Source organism: Lithobates pipiens, unplaced genomic scaffold (genome assembly GCF_037356315.1).
Source record: "Lithobates pipiens isolate NorthernLeopardFrog02 unplaced genomic scaffold, aLitPip1_a1.2 Scaffold_28, whole genome shotgun sequence".
Lineage (NCBI taxonomy): Eukaryota > Metazoa > Chordata > Amphibia > Anura > Ranidae > Lithobates > Lithobates pipiens.
The window spans coordinates 19,248,983-19,265,450 of record NW_027507789.1 but is presented as its reverse complement, the minus strand read 5'-3'; positions in this window follow the sequence as shown (position 1 = coordinate 19,265,450).

The window sequence follows — 16,468 nt, the reverse complement described above, 5'->3', positions numbered from 1 at the left end:
TTTGGGAGTCTAGCCACGCATGGCACCCCGAAAACCAATCACTGCCTTCAGGGTTTCTAAGGGTGCAAATTTTTGATTTCACTCCTCACTACCTTACACAGTTTTGAAGGCCATAAAATGCCAAAATAACACAAATCCCCCCCGCCCCCCCAAATGACCCCATTTTGGAAAGTAGACACTCCAAGCTATTTACTGAGAGGCATGTTGAGTCCATGAAATATTTCTATTTTGCCACAAGTTGCAGGAATGTTACAATTTTTTTTTGCACAAAGTTGTCACTAAATGATATATTGCTCACACATGCTATGGGCATAAGTGAAATTACACCCCAAAATAAATTCTGCTGCTTCTCCCGAGTACGATGATACCACATGTGGGGGACTTTTTGGGAGCCTAGCCACGTACGGGACCCCGAAAACCAAGCACCGCCTTCAGGATTTAAATAAAAAACGCTACAAAAAAAAAAAAAAAAACTGTTAGCGATCGCAGGGATCAGGCCTGAATCTGCGATCGCTGCAGTTATGTGTTTAGTGTTTTGTAAGTGACAGCGATCGATTGATACTGCACTTGGGTCGGCTGGGCGGAGGGGCAAAACGCAGGTGCCAGCAGGTATCTGGGCTGATCCCGCTAACAATGCGTTTTTTTGGAACCCTAAACTGCTGGGGACGCTAGTATAGATCTGATCAGATCAGATATTGATCTGTTCAGATTCTATACCACTATGGGAGGTGTATGCTTTGCGCGTGGGTGTTAGCGGTACTGGCACTAACCTAGCGCTGCCTGGGGCGACGCAGACCCTGACCCTAAAACCTAATTGATATCACCCGCCGGGTGATCAGGGGGTTAAACCTTTATTGGGTAATAAATGGTGGGTGCCCTGACGCTATAAAAAGCAAACTAACCAGAGTCACCCGTAACTTATACGGTGATCACTGGTGAAAGGGTTAACTAGGGGCAATTAGGGGGTTAAAACCTTTATTAGGTAGTATATGTGGGTCCCTGACGCTATATAAAAACCTGACGGGGAACCTAAAAAAATAACTGGCTAACCAGCGTCACCAGTGGCACTTAAATGGTGATCGCTGGTGAAAGGGTTAACTAGGGGCAATCAGGGGGTTAAAACCATTATTGGGTAGTATATGGGGGTACCTAGCGCTATAAAAACCTGGCGGCGAACCTAAAAAAATAACTAGCTACCTAGCGGCACCAGTGACACTAATGCAGCGATCAGAAAAACGATCGCTTAGTGACACTGCCAAAAGGGGGTGAAAGGGTTAACTCTAGGGGCAATCAGGGGGTTAAACCTTTATTGGGGGGTGGTAGGGGGCTACCCTGGACCTAACACTAACTGCCCTGACAGTTTTTACTGTCACAACTGACACTAAATGCCGTGATCAGTAAATAAATGATCACTGCAATCAGTGACACTGTGACTGGGAGGGGAAATCGGGGGGGGGGGGGGGGGGGGGTTTGTGCGCCTACATGTCAGTGTAATGTTTTGGTGCACTTACTTTCAGTGTTCTCCTCGCAGTCCGGTCAAAAAGACAGCCCCGAGGAGAATGACATCACTTCCTCCCTGCCTGTGTTTACAATACACAGTGGGAGGAAGCTTCTCATTCGCCAGGAGCGATCGAGAGGGGATGGCCAGAAACCAAGGGCCATCTCCTCATCCCAGATCGCTCCTGCAGCAAAACGGACCGCCGCATTCCAGCGGGAGGGGATCCGATCGGACCCCCCACCCGCTGGAAGGCAAGAACCTTTCAGGGGGGAGGGGGTTGGAGATACCTGTCAAAGACAGGTATTTACACCCCCTTCCGGGCATAGACTCCCATGGGAGTCTACGCCATTTCCTGTCCTGCCGCACTGTCTGCTGGGACACACACGGGTCCCAGTGACAGCGCGGACAATTCCTATTGCGCTGCGTGACTCGCGCATGCGCAGTAGGGAACCGGGAAGTGAAGCAGATTCGCTTCACTTCCCGATTCCCTCACCTAGAATGGTGACGGCAGCAGCCGAGAGCCGAGCGATCGATCGGCCTCGGCATCGCTGGAACCCGGGACAGGTGAGTGTCCATTTATTAAAAGTCAGCAGCTGTAGTATTTATAGCTGCTGGCTTTTAATATTTTTTTTTTTTGGTGGAATCCCTCTTTAAGTGGTTAAAGACTGTGCAGGGAAGAACAGCATCTGAACCCAGAGAAGATGGAGGCTGATAGACTGGAGGAAATAGAAGGCATTACAATTACATTTAAAGTAAACGTTTACATGGAGGCAAGCCACATTACGTGGGAGCGGGGCACATTACGTGGGAGCAGGGCACATTACGTGGGAGCGGGGCACATTTCAAGGAGGCAGGGCACATTACATGTGTCCCAGTGTGAAAGGGGTCTTAATAAAAAATGTGATCTCTGAGCCTGATATTTACCAGATTCAACCTCCAATAGTATATACAGTATATCTCTTCTGTCTGTTATTCTCAGAGTGGATTAGAGATTTTGCTCCCTAACCATATAGTTGTTTATTTATATTTACCACTGCATAGAGATTTTTAAGAATAAATTGCCTTTTTTTTTTTTTTTTAAACTTTACATATTAAATTTAAAGAGGAAGTAAACCCTGATGAGTTTACTTCCTCTTTCATTCCCTGCAAAGGCAAAGCATAATGGACTACTCTGCATCGCATCGCATAGTAGCCCATTATGTGTCACTTACCTGACACAGGAGCCAGCGAAGTCACTGCTGTCCCCTGTAGTCCGGAGCATCCATCTTGTTGGTGGGGTCTCGCAGCTCCGCCGCTCTCATTTGGCGAAGCCGCGATGACGTCACTCCCACGCATGCGCACGGAAGCCGACACGCGCGGCAGCTCCGTTGTTGGAAATGCCGCGCTCAGTGCGCCTGCGCTCCGCTGTCTACGGTGCATGCGCCGTAGACAGTGGTGCCTGTTTTCGGGCAAATATCTCCTAAACCGTATTGGTTTAGGAGATATTTCTTGGAACTACAGGTAAGCCTTAATCTAGGCTTACCTGTAGGTCAAAGTGGTTTGTAAGGGTTTACAACCACTTTAACACCACACTTTTTTTAAGGTTATTATACGATTAATCGAAACAATAATTGGCCAACTAATCGATTATGAAAATAAATAATCGTTAGTTGCAGCCCTACTTGTAACCGACATGATCCATCTCTCTCTCATAAATATAGTACAGCGAGTGTTGTCACCTTAGGACAGGGGAAAAAAATGTAAATAAATACAACAGATCAGCAATGGTGCAGTTAGGACCTTTAACACTCACCTTTTTTTATCCTTTATGCTGTTGGGTGGTGAAGCTTTGATTTGTTTTTTTTTGGGGGGGTATTGCATCACTGGTCCAAATAAATAAATAAATAAATAAATAAATAAAAAAATAAAAAAAACACAAAGGGAAAAAAAGAGGAGGCGCTCTAGAAAAATTCCTGTGTAAAAATAAAACACAATGTGGGGATCATAATAAAGCATTTGCACTTTTCTGACAGTATGCACCAAATTTATAAAAAAAAAAAAAAAAAAAAAAAAAAAAAAAAAAAAAAAAAAGGCCTGCAACAGATTTCGGTAACTATACCAATATGCAGTAACCACTAAACTACTACATATCAATCCTCAAAATGAATCACATTTCAAACATGAAAATAAATAAATTCATAATCATAGTACATCATTAAAATAGCTTTCTGTGCAATTTTCTCATCACAGAGTGCCTGATACCTTCACACACCAAGTGTATACAAAGTCAATTTTTTGCAAAAAAAAAAAATAAATAAAAATAAATAAAAAACACGTCAAAAAATAAAATGTTCTTATAGATATAATCATCACTTTCAGCCAAACAAACGTGACCAACACCTTCATAAACTAAGTGCATATAGTACAAATGTTCCAAAAATTAGACAGATCATGTATCCCCTGTGCCTGTGAACATTTAATTCTTCCATATGGAGTGTACAATTCACCACATCCAACACCACCGTGCCCATCCCATGTATTGTCATTTTTTATTGAGTGTTACAGAACATAGAAAAGCAAAAAAAAAAAAAAAAATAAATAAATTATATACATTTATATTTTTTTTTGCTTTTCTATGTTCTGTAACACATACACATATACATATATATATATATATATTTCTTGCTGAGATGAGAAATGCAGAATTGCAAAAAAGAAAAAAGGAAGGTCTTAAAAAATATGCAATTATAAGAGAGGGTGGGGGGGGGGGGAGGCACTTCCTTTGGGGTGAAGGTCCCTTTCAACTTCCTGAAACCAGAGCATGCTAAAAAGCAGCGCAATTATTGTGACACAAAATAATTGCAACTACCACCATTTTATTCTACACAAAGTATTGGGACACCTGCCTTTACACACACATGAACTTTAATGGCATCTCAGTCTTAGTCCGTAGGGTTCAGTATTGAGTTGGCCCATCCTTTGCAGCTATAACAGCTTCAACTCTTCTGGGAAGGCCGTCCACAAGGTTTAGGAGATGTGTCTGTGGGGATGTTTGACCATTCTTCCAGAAGCGCATTTGTGAGGTCAGGCACTGACGTTGGACGAGAAGGTCTTACTCTCAGTCTCTGCTCCAATTCATCCCAAAGGTGTTCTATAGGGTTCAGGTCAGGACTCTGTGCAGGCCAGTCAAGTTCCTCCACCCCAAACTCGCTCATCCATGTCTTTATGGACCTTTTTTTGTGCACTGGTCATGTTGGAACAGGAAGGGGCTATCCCCAAACTGTTCCAACAAAGTTGTCCAAAATGTCTTGGTATGCTGACGCCTTAAGAGTTCTCTTCACTGGAACTAAGGGGCCAAGCCCAACCCCTGAAAAAATAAAAACCCACTCCATAATCCCCTCTCCACCAAATGATTTGGACCAGTGCATAAAGCAAGGTCCATAAAGACATGGATACTTGCCAACTATCCTAAATTTCCCGGGACATTCCCAGGATTTAGACCCTTTTCCCGATTTTATCGTTTCCCAGGAAATTCGTTTATTCACGATTTTTCATCACCGAAGTCCGAGACATTCCATTTTCGAAAAGAACAGATGAAGTAGGCTAGCCGGATGGCTACAATAGAAATTGAGCTGCGGCGCCGCAGCTCAATTTCTATTGTAACCACGCAGCCGGCTCCGCCTCTATTTTGTTCCCCCTCGGCCTCTCTTCTGTAATGATGGTGGAGACACCACTGCTCTCGGATACCTGATAGATGTAAGGAGGGGCTCCGCTGGGGACGCCAGATGTAAGGAGGGGCTCCGCTGGGGACGCCAGATGTAAGGAGGGGTTCCGCCTGATGTAAGGAGGGGCTCCGCCTGATGTAAGGAGGGGCTCCGCCTGATGTAAGGAGGGGCTCCGCCTGATGTAAGGAGGGGCTCCGCTGGGGACCCCTGATGTAAGGAGGGGCTCCGCTGGGGACGCCAGATGTAAGGAGGGGCTCCGCTGGGGACGCCAGATGTAAGGAGGGGCTCCGCTGGGGACGCCAGATGTAAGGAGGGGCTCCGCTGGGGACGCCAGATGTAAGGAGGGGCTCCGCTGGGGACGCCAGATGTAAGGAGGGGCTCCGCTGGGGACGCCAGATGTAAGGAGGGGCTCCGCTGGGGACGCCAGATGTAAGGAGGGGTTCCGCCTGATGTAAGGAGGGGCTCCGCCTGATGTAAGGAGGGGCTCCGCCTGATGTAAGGAGGGGCTCCGCCTGATGTAAGGAGGGGCTCCGCCTGATGTAAGGAGGGGCTCCGCCTGATGTAAGGAGGGGCTCCGCTGGGGACCCCTGATGTAAGGAGGGGCTCCGCTGGGGACCCCTGATGTAAGGAGGGGCTCCGCTGGGGACCCCTGATGTAAGGAGGGGCTCCGCTGGGGACCCCTGATGTAAGGAGGGGCTCCGCTGGGGACCCCTGATGTAAGGAGGGGCTCCGCTGGGGACGCCTGATGTAAGGAGGGGCTCCGCTGGGGACGCCTGATGTAAGGAGGGGCTCCGCTGGGGACGCCTGATGTAAGGAGGGGCTCCGCTGGGGACGCCTGATGTAAGGAGGGGCTCCGCTGGGGACGCCTGATGTAAGGAGGGGCTCCGCTGGGGACGCCTGATGTAAGGAGGGGCTCCGCTGGGGACGCCTGATGTAAGGAGGGGCTCCACTGGGGACGCCTGATGTAAGGAGGGGCTCCGCTGGGGACGCCTGATGTAAGGAGGGGCTCCGCTGGGGACGCCTGATGTAAGGAGGGGCTCCGCTGGGGACGCCTGATGTAAGGAGGGGCTCCGCTGGGGACGCCTGATGTAAGGAGGGGCTCCGCTGGGGACGCCTGATGTAAGGAGGGGCTCCGCTGGGGACGCCTGATGTAAGGAGGGGCTCCGCTGGGGACGCCTGATGTAAGGAGGGGCTCCGCTGGGGACGCCTGATGTAAGGAGGGGCTCCGCTGGGGACGCCTGATGTAAGGAGGGGCTCCGCTGGGGACGCCTGATGTAAGGAGGGGCTCCGCTGGGGACGCCTGATGTAAGGAGGGGCTCCGCTGGGGACGCCTGATGTAAGGAGGGGCTCCGCTGGGGACGCCTGATGTAAGGAGGGGCTCCGCTGGGGACGCCTGATGTAAGGAGGGGCTCCGCTGGGGACGCCTGATGTAAGGAAGGGCTCCGCTGGGGACGCCTGATGTAAGGAAGGGCTCCGCTGGGGACGCCTGATGTAAGGAAGGGCTCCGCTGGGGGCGCCTGATGTAAGGAAGGGCTCCGCTGGGGGCGCCTGATGTAAGGAAGGGCTCCGCTGGGGGCGCCTGATGTAAGGAAGGGCTCCGCTGGGGGCGCCTGATGTAAGGAAGGGCTCCGCTGGGGGCGCCTGATGTAAGGAAGGGCTCCGCTGGGGGCACCTGATGGCATCTGGTGGCAGGCGACGTGGCAGGTGTCTGACCTCACAAATGCTCTTCTGGAAGAATGGTCAAACATTCCCATAGACACACTCCTAAACCTTGTGGACATCCTTTCCAGAAGAGTTGAAGCTGTTATAGCTGCAAAGGATGGGCCAACTCAATATTGAACCCTACGGACTAAGACTGGGATGCCATTAAAGCGGGAGTCCGCCGGGAGTTCCGCCATTTTTTTTTTTTTAAAAGCCAGCAGCTACAAATACTGAAGCTGCTGACTTTTAAAATAGTGACACTTACCTGTCCAGCGCGCCCGCGATGTCGGCACCCGAAGCCGATCTCTCGATCATCTCTCGGGTGCTGCCGCCGCCATCTTGGGTATGGGAATCAGGAAGTGGAGCCTTTCGGCTTCATTTCCCGGTTCCCTACTGCGCATGCGCGAGTCGCGCTGCGCAATAAGGATGGACCCCGCTGTCTCTGGGATCCGTGTGTTTCCCAGCAGGCAGCGGGGGACTTTCGGAAAGGGGCGTAGATCTACGCCCCTTTCCGCAGAGAGCTATCCCGGAAGTGGGTGCAGATACCTGTACTGTACAGGTACCTGCACCCCCCTCCCCCCTGAAAGGTGCCAATTGTGGCGCCGTAGGGGGGGGGGGGGGATTCCAATGAGCGGAAGGTCCACTTTAGGGTGGAGCTCCGCTTTAACGTACTTGTAATTTCCTCCCTTTTCAGTAGCTGGTGCCTGAATTTTCATATTTTTTGCTTTTTTTTTAAATGCAAAGTAAAAAATTGAATAAAAAAAAAAAAAGGGGGGGTGTGGACAGAGCTTTACTCTCCCTCAACACTACAAACACTTTTCTTCTAAATTAAACAGTACCGAAACATTTTAAGCTCAGCAAAACGAAATATAAAAGGTATATGTACTAAATACATATATAAAGTATATTATCTGATCTCAGTGTATTTAGTCCTCAGCCTGCTCAGTCCACTGATTGCTAAACGAAATAATTACTTACCAGACAGAAAATTGTTGTGGGGATTCCAGCAATGTTCACACAAGGGACAGAGCTATCAGAACCAACACAGTTATGGATCCCTTATATACTAACCTCCCCTCACTGGAGACAAAGACCTCCCTGCCTATAGACCTCCCTGTGTCTTTCACTTCAGATCTCAAAATGGCGCTTAGTAGAGGAAACACACCCTGCCTGTTGTGATCCTCTCAAATCGTCATGAGAAGAAGGGAGTAGTGATGTCCAGTTCATGAACGAATCGATTCGTTTGAAACATTTCACTCTGCACTCAGTACACAGCAGAGCGATCCCAGAGTGAGAGAGCTCCGCCCCTCCCTGCAACCAATCAGCTGACTCAAAGCACAGTGACACTCAGGAACTGGATACAACCCTGATGGGTTTACTTCCTCTTTGTCTCCCTGCAAAGGCAAAGCATAATGGATTACTATGCATCACATAGTAGCCCATTATGTGTCACTTACCTGACACAGGAGCCAGCGAAGTCGCCGCTGTCCCCTGTAGTCCGCCGCATCCATCTTGTTGGTGGGGTCTCGCAGCTCCGCCGCTGTCGTTCGGCGAAGCCGCAATGACGTTACTCCCGCGCACGCGCACGGGAGCTGACACGCGCGGCAGCTCCGTTGTTGGAAATGCCGCGCTCAGTGCGCCTGCGCGCCGCTTTCTACGGCGCAGGCAAATATCTCCTAAACCGTATAGGTTTAGGAGATATTTCTTGGACCTACAGGTAAGCCTTAATCTAGGCTTACCTGTAGGTCAAAGTGGTTTGTAAGGGTTTACAACCACTTTAAAGAGGAAGTAAACCCCGATGAGTTTACTTCCTCTTTCATTCCCTGCAAAGCCAAAGCATAATGGACTACTATCCATCGCATAGTAGCCCATTATGTGTCAGTTACCTGACACAGGAGCCAGCGAAGTCGCCGCTGTCCCCTGTAGTCCGCCGCATCCATCTTGTTGGTGGGGTCTCGCCGCTCCGCCGCTGTCATTCGGCGAAGCCGCGATGATGTCACTCCCGCGCATGCGCACGGGAGCCGACATGCGCGGCAGCTCCGTCACTGAGAAGGCCGCGCTCAGTGCGCCTGCACGCCGCTGTCTACGGCGCATGCGCCATAGACAGCGGTGCCCGTTTTCGGGCAAATATCTCCTAAACCATATAGGTTTAGGAGATATTTCTTGGACCTACAGGTAAGCCTTAATCTAGGCTTACCTGTAGGTCAAAGTGGTTTGTAAGGGTTTACAACCACTTTAAAACAAGAGCCAGGAGTACACAGTACACTGAGTTAAAGCGGGAGTCCGCCGTTTTTTTTTTTTTAAAAGCCAGCAGCTACAAATACTGCAGCTGCTGACTTTTAAAATAAGGACACTTACCCGCCCAGCGCACCCGCGATGTCGGCACCCAAAGCCGATCTCTCGATCGTCACTTGGGTGCTGCCGCCGCCATCTTGGGTATGGGAATCAGGAAGTGGAGCCTTTGGGCTTCATTTCCCGGTTCCCTACTGCGCATGCGCGAGTCGCGCTGCGCAATAAGGATGGTCCCCGCTGCCTCTAGGATCTATGTGTTTCCCAGCAGGCAGCAGGGGACTTTCGGAAAGGGGCGTAATCTACGCCCCTTTCCGCAGAGAGCTATCCCGGAAGTGGGTGCAGATACCTGGATTATCCAGGTAACTGCACCCCCCTCCCCCCTGAAAGGTGCCAATTGTGGCGCCGGAGGGGGGGAGGATTCCAATGAGCGGAAGCTCCACTTTAGGGTGGAGCTCCGCTTTAAAGAATCATACAAGTTACCGAGTTAAAGAATCAGATCAGTTTTTAGAACCCAGTACACTGAAAGAACCACAAGTCACCACCAGTAAAACAATACACTAAACCAATGAGGTAGCAGCAGTGATCAGGTGGTACGGACAGCCTAAGGCCCTTTCACACTCGTGCGACTTTTCCTGCGACTTGAGACTGCAAAGTCACATGACAAGTCACACCCCGTGATTTCCAACGAGTTCAGTTCATATCTGTGCGACTTCAAAGTAGTTTTTGTACTACTTTTGTCCGACTTTGATGCGACTCGTGGCAGAGACCTCAAGATTACAGACATTGCTTCAAGTCGTGGCAAAAATCATGGCAAAAGCACTTGACTTTCAAGTCGCACAAGTGTGAAAATAGCCTTAACGATTGGATTTTACTACCAGGGGTACTTCGCCCATGGTAGTGGTAGTAAAATCTGATCATCATTCCTGCGCATGTGCTGTAAAGACTACGGGAAAATCTGATGGCTAGCAATGTTAACTGGAAAGTTGGCCCATCAGAATGCAGTTCACATGCACAAAAACCCACTTTTCATTTAGGCTCCATTTCCACTTGTGCAACTTGCCCTGCGACTTTGTACTCTATGATTTCCAATGAGTATTATTCGTATCTGTGCGACTTCAAAGTAGTCCCTGCACTACTTTGGTCCCACTTTGATGCAACTTGAGATCCATAGACCTCCGGAATACACAGGCATTGCTTTAAAGTCGCATCAAAATTGCGGCAGAATCATGCAACTTTCAGGCTGCGTTAGCCTGAAAAGCCTGAAAGTTGCACGATTCTGCCACGACTTGAAGCCATGCCTGTGTATTCTGGAGGTTTATGGACCTCAAGTCACATTACAATGGGACCAAAGTAGTGCAGGGACTACTTTGAAGTCGCTGTGACTTGAAGTCGCACAGATATGAATGGTACTCATTGGAAATCGGGTACTTCTTGTCATGCAACTTTGAAGTCGCTGTGACTTGAAGTTGCACAGATATGAATGGTACTCATTGGAAATCGGGTACTTCTTGTCATGCAACTTTGAAGTCGCTGTGACTTGAAGTCGCACAGATATGAATGGTACTCATTGGAAATCGGGTACTTCTTGTCATGCAACTTTGAAGTCGCTGTGACTTGAAGTCGCACAGATAGGAATGGTACTCATTGGAAATCGGGTACTTCTTGTCATGCAACTTTGCAGTCCCAAGTCGCAGGACAAGTTGCACAAGTGGAAACAGAGCCTAAATGAAAAGCGGGGTTTGTGTGCATGTGAACTGCATTCTGGGACAACTTCACAGTTAACATTGCTATCCATCAAATTTGCGGAAACCTAGGCTCAGGGCCAGTTCACACTGCTGCATAGTGCAAAATCGCATGCGATTTGCACTGCAGTGCAAATCACAGGCGATGGCCGCGCAATGCGATTTCAGCCATACAGATAGTATGGCTGAAATCGTATCGCATTCGGAACTAAACTCGCAACAGGACCCTTTTTTTGGTCCGCACCAGAATCGGATCGCATAGCACCCATGTGATCCAATTTATGTCCAAACTGACACTTTGCAGTGCGACATGCGAGCTGAAATGGGGGTGTCATTAACATTGTATGACACTCCCCAGCAGTTCGCATGTGTCGTTGTGAACTGTCGTGCGAGTCGGGTGCGATGCAGGAACCCGTAGTGGAATCGCAGGGTTCCCGCATCGCACAAGTGTGAACCCAGCCTAACACAGCTGTTTGCGCATCACCAAAATTCATGACACTGCGCTAATCTGACAATAGAACAATTGTCAATTGACAACAATTGTGCTCTGCGCCGATGAACAAAATCAAAGTAAACGTCCCCAGGAGGACCTGCCAACCTTCTGTGTGAATCCGTCTTCTGATTCTAATCATTTAAGAAGGTTGAATCAGAGCTTCGGTTCTATGCTTGTCAGTAGACTCAGCAAGTGAACCGAAGAACCGAAGAATCGGTTCATTGAATCCGTTCATTTCAGTGAGCAGTTCGAAATGAACCGATTCACTTTAACCACTTCAATACCGGGCACTTAAACACCTTCCTGCCCAGACCAATTTTGAGCTTTCAGCGCTGTCGCACTTTGAATGACAATTGCGCGGGCATGCTACACTGTACCCAAATGAAATTTTTATCATTTTTTTCCCACAAATAGAGCTTTCTTTTGGTGGTATTTGATCACCTCTACGGTTTTTATTTTTTGCGCTACAAATAAAAAAATACCGAAAATTTTGAAAATAAAAATGTTTTTTTTTTTGTTTCAGTTTCAAAACTTTGTAAATAAGTACGTTTTCTCCTTCACTGATGGGGCTACACTGATGGGCACTGATAAGGCGGTACTGATGGGCACCAATGATGTGGCACCAATGAAGTGGCACTGATGAGGTGGCATTGATGGACACTGATATGTGGCACTGATAGGCGGCACTGATAGGCGACACTGATGGGCGACACGGATGGGCGACACGGATGGACACTGATAGGTGGCACAAATTGGCACTGATAGCTGGCACGGATGGGCATGGATGGGCGGCACAGATGGGCATGGATAGGCGGCACAGATGGGCATGGATAGGCAGCACAGATGGGCATGGATAGGCGGCACAGTTGGGCATGGGTGGGCACTGATAGGCGGCACAGGTGGGCACTGATAGGCGGCACAGGTGGGCACTCATAGGCGGCATTGGTGTTATACTGTACTAATGGATGCCAATCAGTGCCAAACAATAATGCATGCCAATCAGTGATGCCCATTGTGGGCACTGATTGGCATCCATTATGGGCACTGATTGGCATCCATTGTGCTGACTGGCATCCCTGGTGGTCTAGAGAGGATTACCTTTTCCCTGGTGGTCTGGTGGCGTCCCTGGTGGTCCAGTGTGGGCATCCTCGGGGGGCTGTGCTGATAATCGATCAGCACAGACCCCCCCTGTCAGAGGAGCAGCCGATCGGCTCTCCTCTACTCGACAGACCCGAGTGAGGAAAAGTCGATCACCGGCTCTTCCCATTTACACTGTGATCAGCCGTGATTGGACACGGCTGATCACGTGGTAAAGAGTCTCCGTCGGAGACTCTTTACCGAGATCGTAGTTGCCGGGTGTCAGACTGACACCCCCGCAACAACGATCGCCGCGATGCGCGCCCCAGGGGGCAGCTCATAATACTGATATATTTTTATATTGAAAATTGTCGCTCTTTGCGCAAAAAAAAAAAAAATGCAGAGGTGATCGAGTACCAACAAAAGAAAGCTCTATTTGTGAGAAAAAAGGACATACATTTTGTTTGGGTACAACGTCGCACAACCGCGCAATGGTCAGTTAACTTGACGCAGTGCTGTATCGCATATAATGGACTGGTCATTAAGGGGCCCAGTCCTTAAGTGGTTAATATATGGAGGTGGGTGCAGTAAGGGGTTAATATTGATGCACCGAGGTCAGGCTAGACTCCACTCACCTCAGAGGGAAGGAAGTCATGTTCCATTCGAAGATGGGGGAATTTGCATGCGATTCGGACAGGAATCACGCAGAATTCCTGTTCAAATCACATGTGATTCTTTGCAGTGCGATTTAAGCCAATTCATTTTGTATGGGCTCAAATCGCAACGCAAAGGTATCGGTCCCGGGTACTGGAGCATTTTCTCGAGTACCAATACTCGCAAAAATGCCTAGTATCGGCATCTATACCGATGCAACCCTAGTATTTGGCTCAATTATATTCCAGAAACACACACATTGTACATTATATAATATTGTAATAAAGTGGATTATAGGATTTTACAAGCATTTTAACTCGGTTCACACTGGGGATTCCTGACAGGTAGGGAGAGAGAGGGGAGAGAAGACAGCACATTCGATTGTAAGACCTACCCTGAAAATAAGCCCTACTGTGTCTTTTGTTGCCAAAATTAATATCAGACCCAGGCTTATTTTCAGGGAAGCACGGTATCTATATTTTTATTCTCTGAATATTTATGCGGTCTCAGCCAGTCCCTGTAGGAGAATTCTCAGTAAGTGGCTGGGGAGGGCATAACTGGTTTGAGGCCTGGAGAAGAAAAACCCAGCCTGAAGGGTTGCTGCCCTTCTGAGCAGTGTAGCTGAAGTTTGCAGGAGTTCACCGAGGTCCCAGCTGGAGCCAAATCAAGGGGGTTCAAGTGATACTGAAGTCTTTTTTTTTTTTTTTTCTTTAAAAATAAAACATGTTCTGCTTACCTGCTCTGTACAGTGGTTTTGCACAGAGCAGCCCACATCCTTGTTTTTTTTTTTTTTGGGTCCCTCGCCGGAGATCCTGGCCCCTCCCTCCTGTCAAGTGCCACTGCTCTGCATGTCCATTCAGACAGGGAGCTGCAGTTCAGCCCTGCCCCCTCTCTCCTGATTGGCTAACTGACTTTGATTGACAGCAGTGGCAGCCAATGGCGCCGCAGCTGTGTCTCAGCCAATCTGGAGGGAGAGTCCTGGATGACCGAGACACTCGTGGACATCGCTCAATTAAGATGGGGCTCAGGTATATATTGGGGGGGGGGGGCGCTTCGGCACACAGAATGCTTTTTATCCTAATGCATAGAATGCCTTCTGTCTGGAGATTCACAGGAGAAGTGTCTGGACAATATTGGACGGATGTAACAAAATATTTGGGGACATTGTGAGTAGAGGCCTGGATTTAAGATCCAAGTGACTGCTGCATTAACCCCTTGAGTGACTGCTCCAGTGTTGCTGAACTGGGATTTGCCCTTGCTTGGAGTCCCAGTGTTGCTTGTGTTCCTAGTATCTGCCAAGAGGGTATGAGAAAAAAGGACTTTAACCACTTTCAGACCGGACCAATTTGCTGGTCAAAGACCAGACCACTTTTTGCGATTCGGCACTGCGTCGCTTTAACTGACAATTGCGCGGTCGTGCGACGTGGCTCCCAAACAAAATTGACGTCCTTTTTTTCCCACAAATAGAGCTTTCTTTTGGTGGTATTTGATCACCCCTGCGGTTTTTATTTTTTGCGCTATAAACAAAAATAGAGCGACAATTTTGAAAAAAATGCATTATTTTTTACTTTTTGTTATAATAAATATCCCCGAAAAATATATAAAAAAACATTTTTTTTTCCCTCAATTTAGGCCGATACGTATTCTTCTACATATTTTTGGTAAAAAAAATCGCAATAAGCGATTATTGATTGGTTTGCGCAAAAGTTATAGCGTTTACAAAATAGGGATAGTTTTATAGCATTTTTATTAATAATTTTTTATTATTTTTTTTTTTACTAGTAATGGCGGCGATCTGCGATTTTTATTGTGACTGCGACATTGTCGGGGACCCATCGGACATTTTTGACACATTTTTTGGACCATTGTCATTTATACAGTAATCACTGCTATATAAATGCAGTGATTCCTGTGTAAATGACACTGGCAGTGAAGGGGTTAACCAGTGGGTGGCAGTGTAGGGGTTAAGTGTTCCTAGGGGTGTGTTACTAACTGTGGGGGGTTGGGCTTTCATTTAGTGTACACTGATCTCTGCTCCAATCACATGGAGCAGAGATCAGCGTCACTAGTTGCTAGGCAGAATGGAAAAATGTTGTTTACACAGCTTTTCCTCCATTCGGCCGCTCCGTGAGACGATCGCGGGGATGCCCGCGGCGATCGAGTCCGCGGGTCCCGCGACCGGACTCACGGGGGTCCCGATGGCAGGGCGGCATCGAATATTGGACGTACCTGTACGCCAATATGCCTGCCCGTGCCATTCTGTCGACGTATATCGTCGTGCGCTGGTCGGGAAGTGGTTAAATGAGGCTATTGACTAGTGCCTGCCAAGAGGGAGATTACTCTGAAGAGAGTAGTCCGGGCAAAGCATGTCGTGTCCTCTGGGTACTTTGTGCCCTAAATTCAGAGCATTCCAAAGCCCACCCTGCACCCCAACCAAGTTCAACGAGCATTAAAGCACAAAAAGATATCTCTTGCCTGGTCCTTGAGTTGTGAGACTGTCGGAGTGATCGTGCACCTGGCTCCTTGTACACCCAAACAGGAAGAGAACCTGGGGCAAATCTACGGGACCCAACAGCACTGCATAAGGTGATCTTAAAGAGCACATAGTTTCGTAGGCAGCAGAACCCAGATAGCAAGGATAATTTGCCACAAATTTGTGGGAGTGTTGAATTGTAACTTGCTGCACATTTTCACTGGCAAGTGGTACACTTGAAGCACAAATTCAAGTTGACACTTTTCCAATTTGTAGCAAACATGCATGGCAAGTCTCTAGCAAGAGCAAAGTTGCAGTGGTGAGTCTACAGCAAGAGCTCTACAAGTCTATAGCATGAAAATTCAGCCACAGTGCCCCCTGTGGTGGCATGACTATTGCACAACATAACTGAACCGGAACTTGCAGCAGACTTGTAGAATGTTGGCAAAGAAAGTTTATCTGGAGTCATGCAATGCAGACTTACTGCAATTGTGCAACAAACTTGTGAAGCCTGGCAAGTCTAGCAATAGCTTAGCAAGTAGTTTTAAAACTTGCAGCACAATTGCTTGCTATCTAGGAATACAATCACATTAAAGCGGAGATCCACCCTAAAGTGGAACTTCCTCTCATCGGATTCCTCTCCCCCTCTGATGCCACTATTGGCACCTTTCAGGGGGGGGGGGGGGGTGAAGAAACCTGTATAATACAAGTATTTGCACCCACTTCCGGGCATAGATAGCCGCAGAATACGCCACTACCCGCCCCCCCATTGTGTTCTAGGAAACACACAGTGGGGACGCGTGGCGTGACTCGCGCATGTGCAGTAGGGAACCG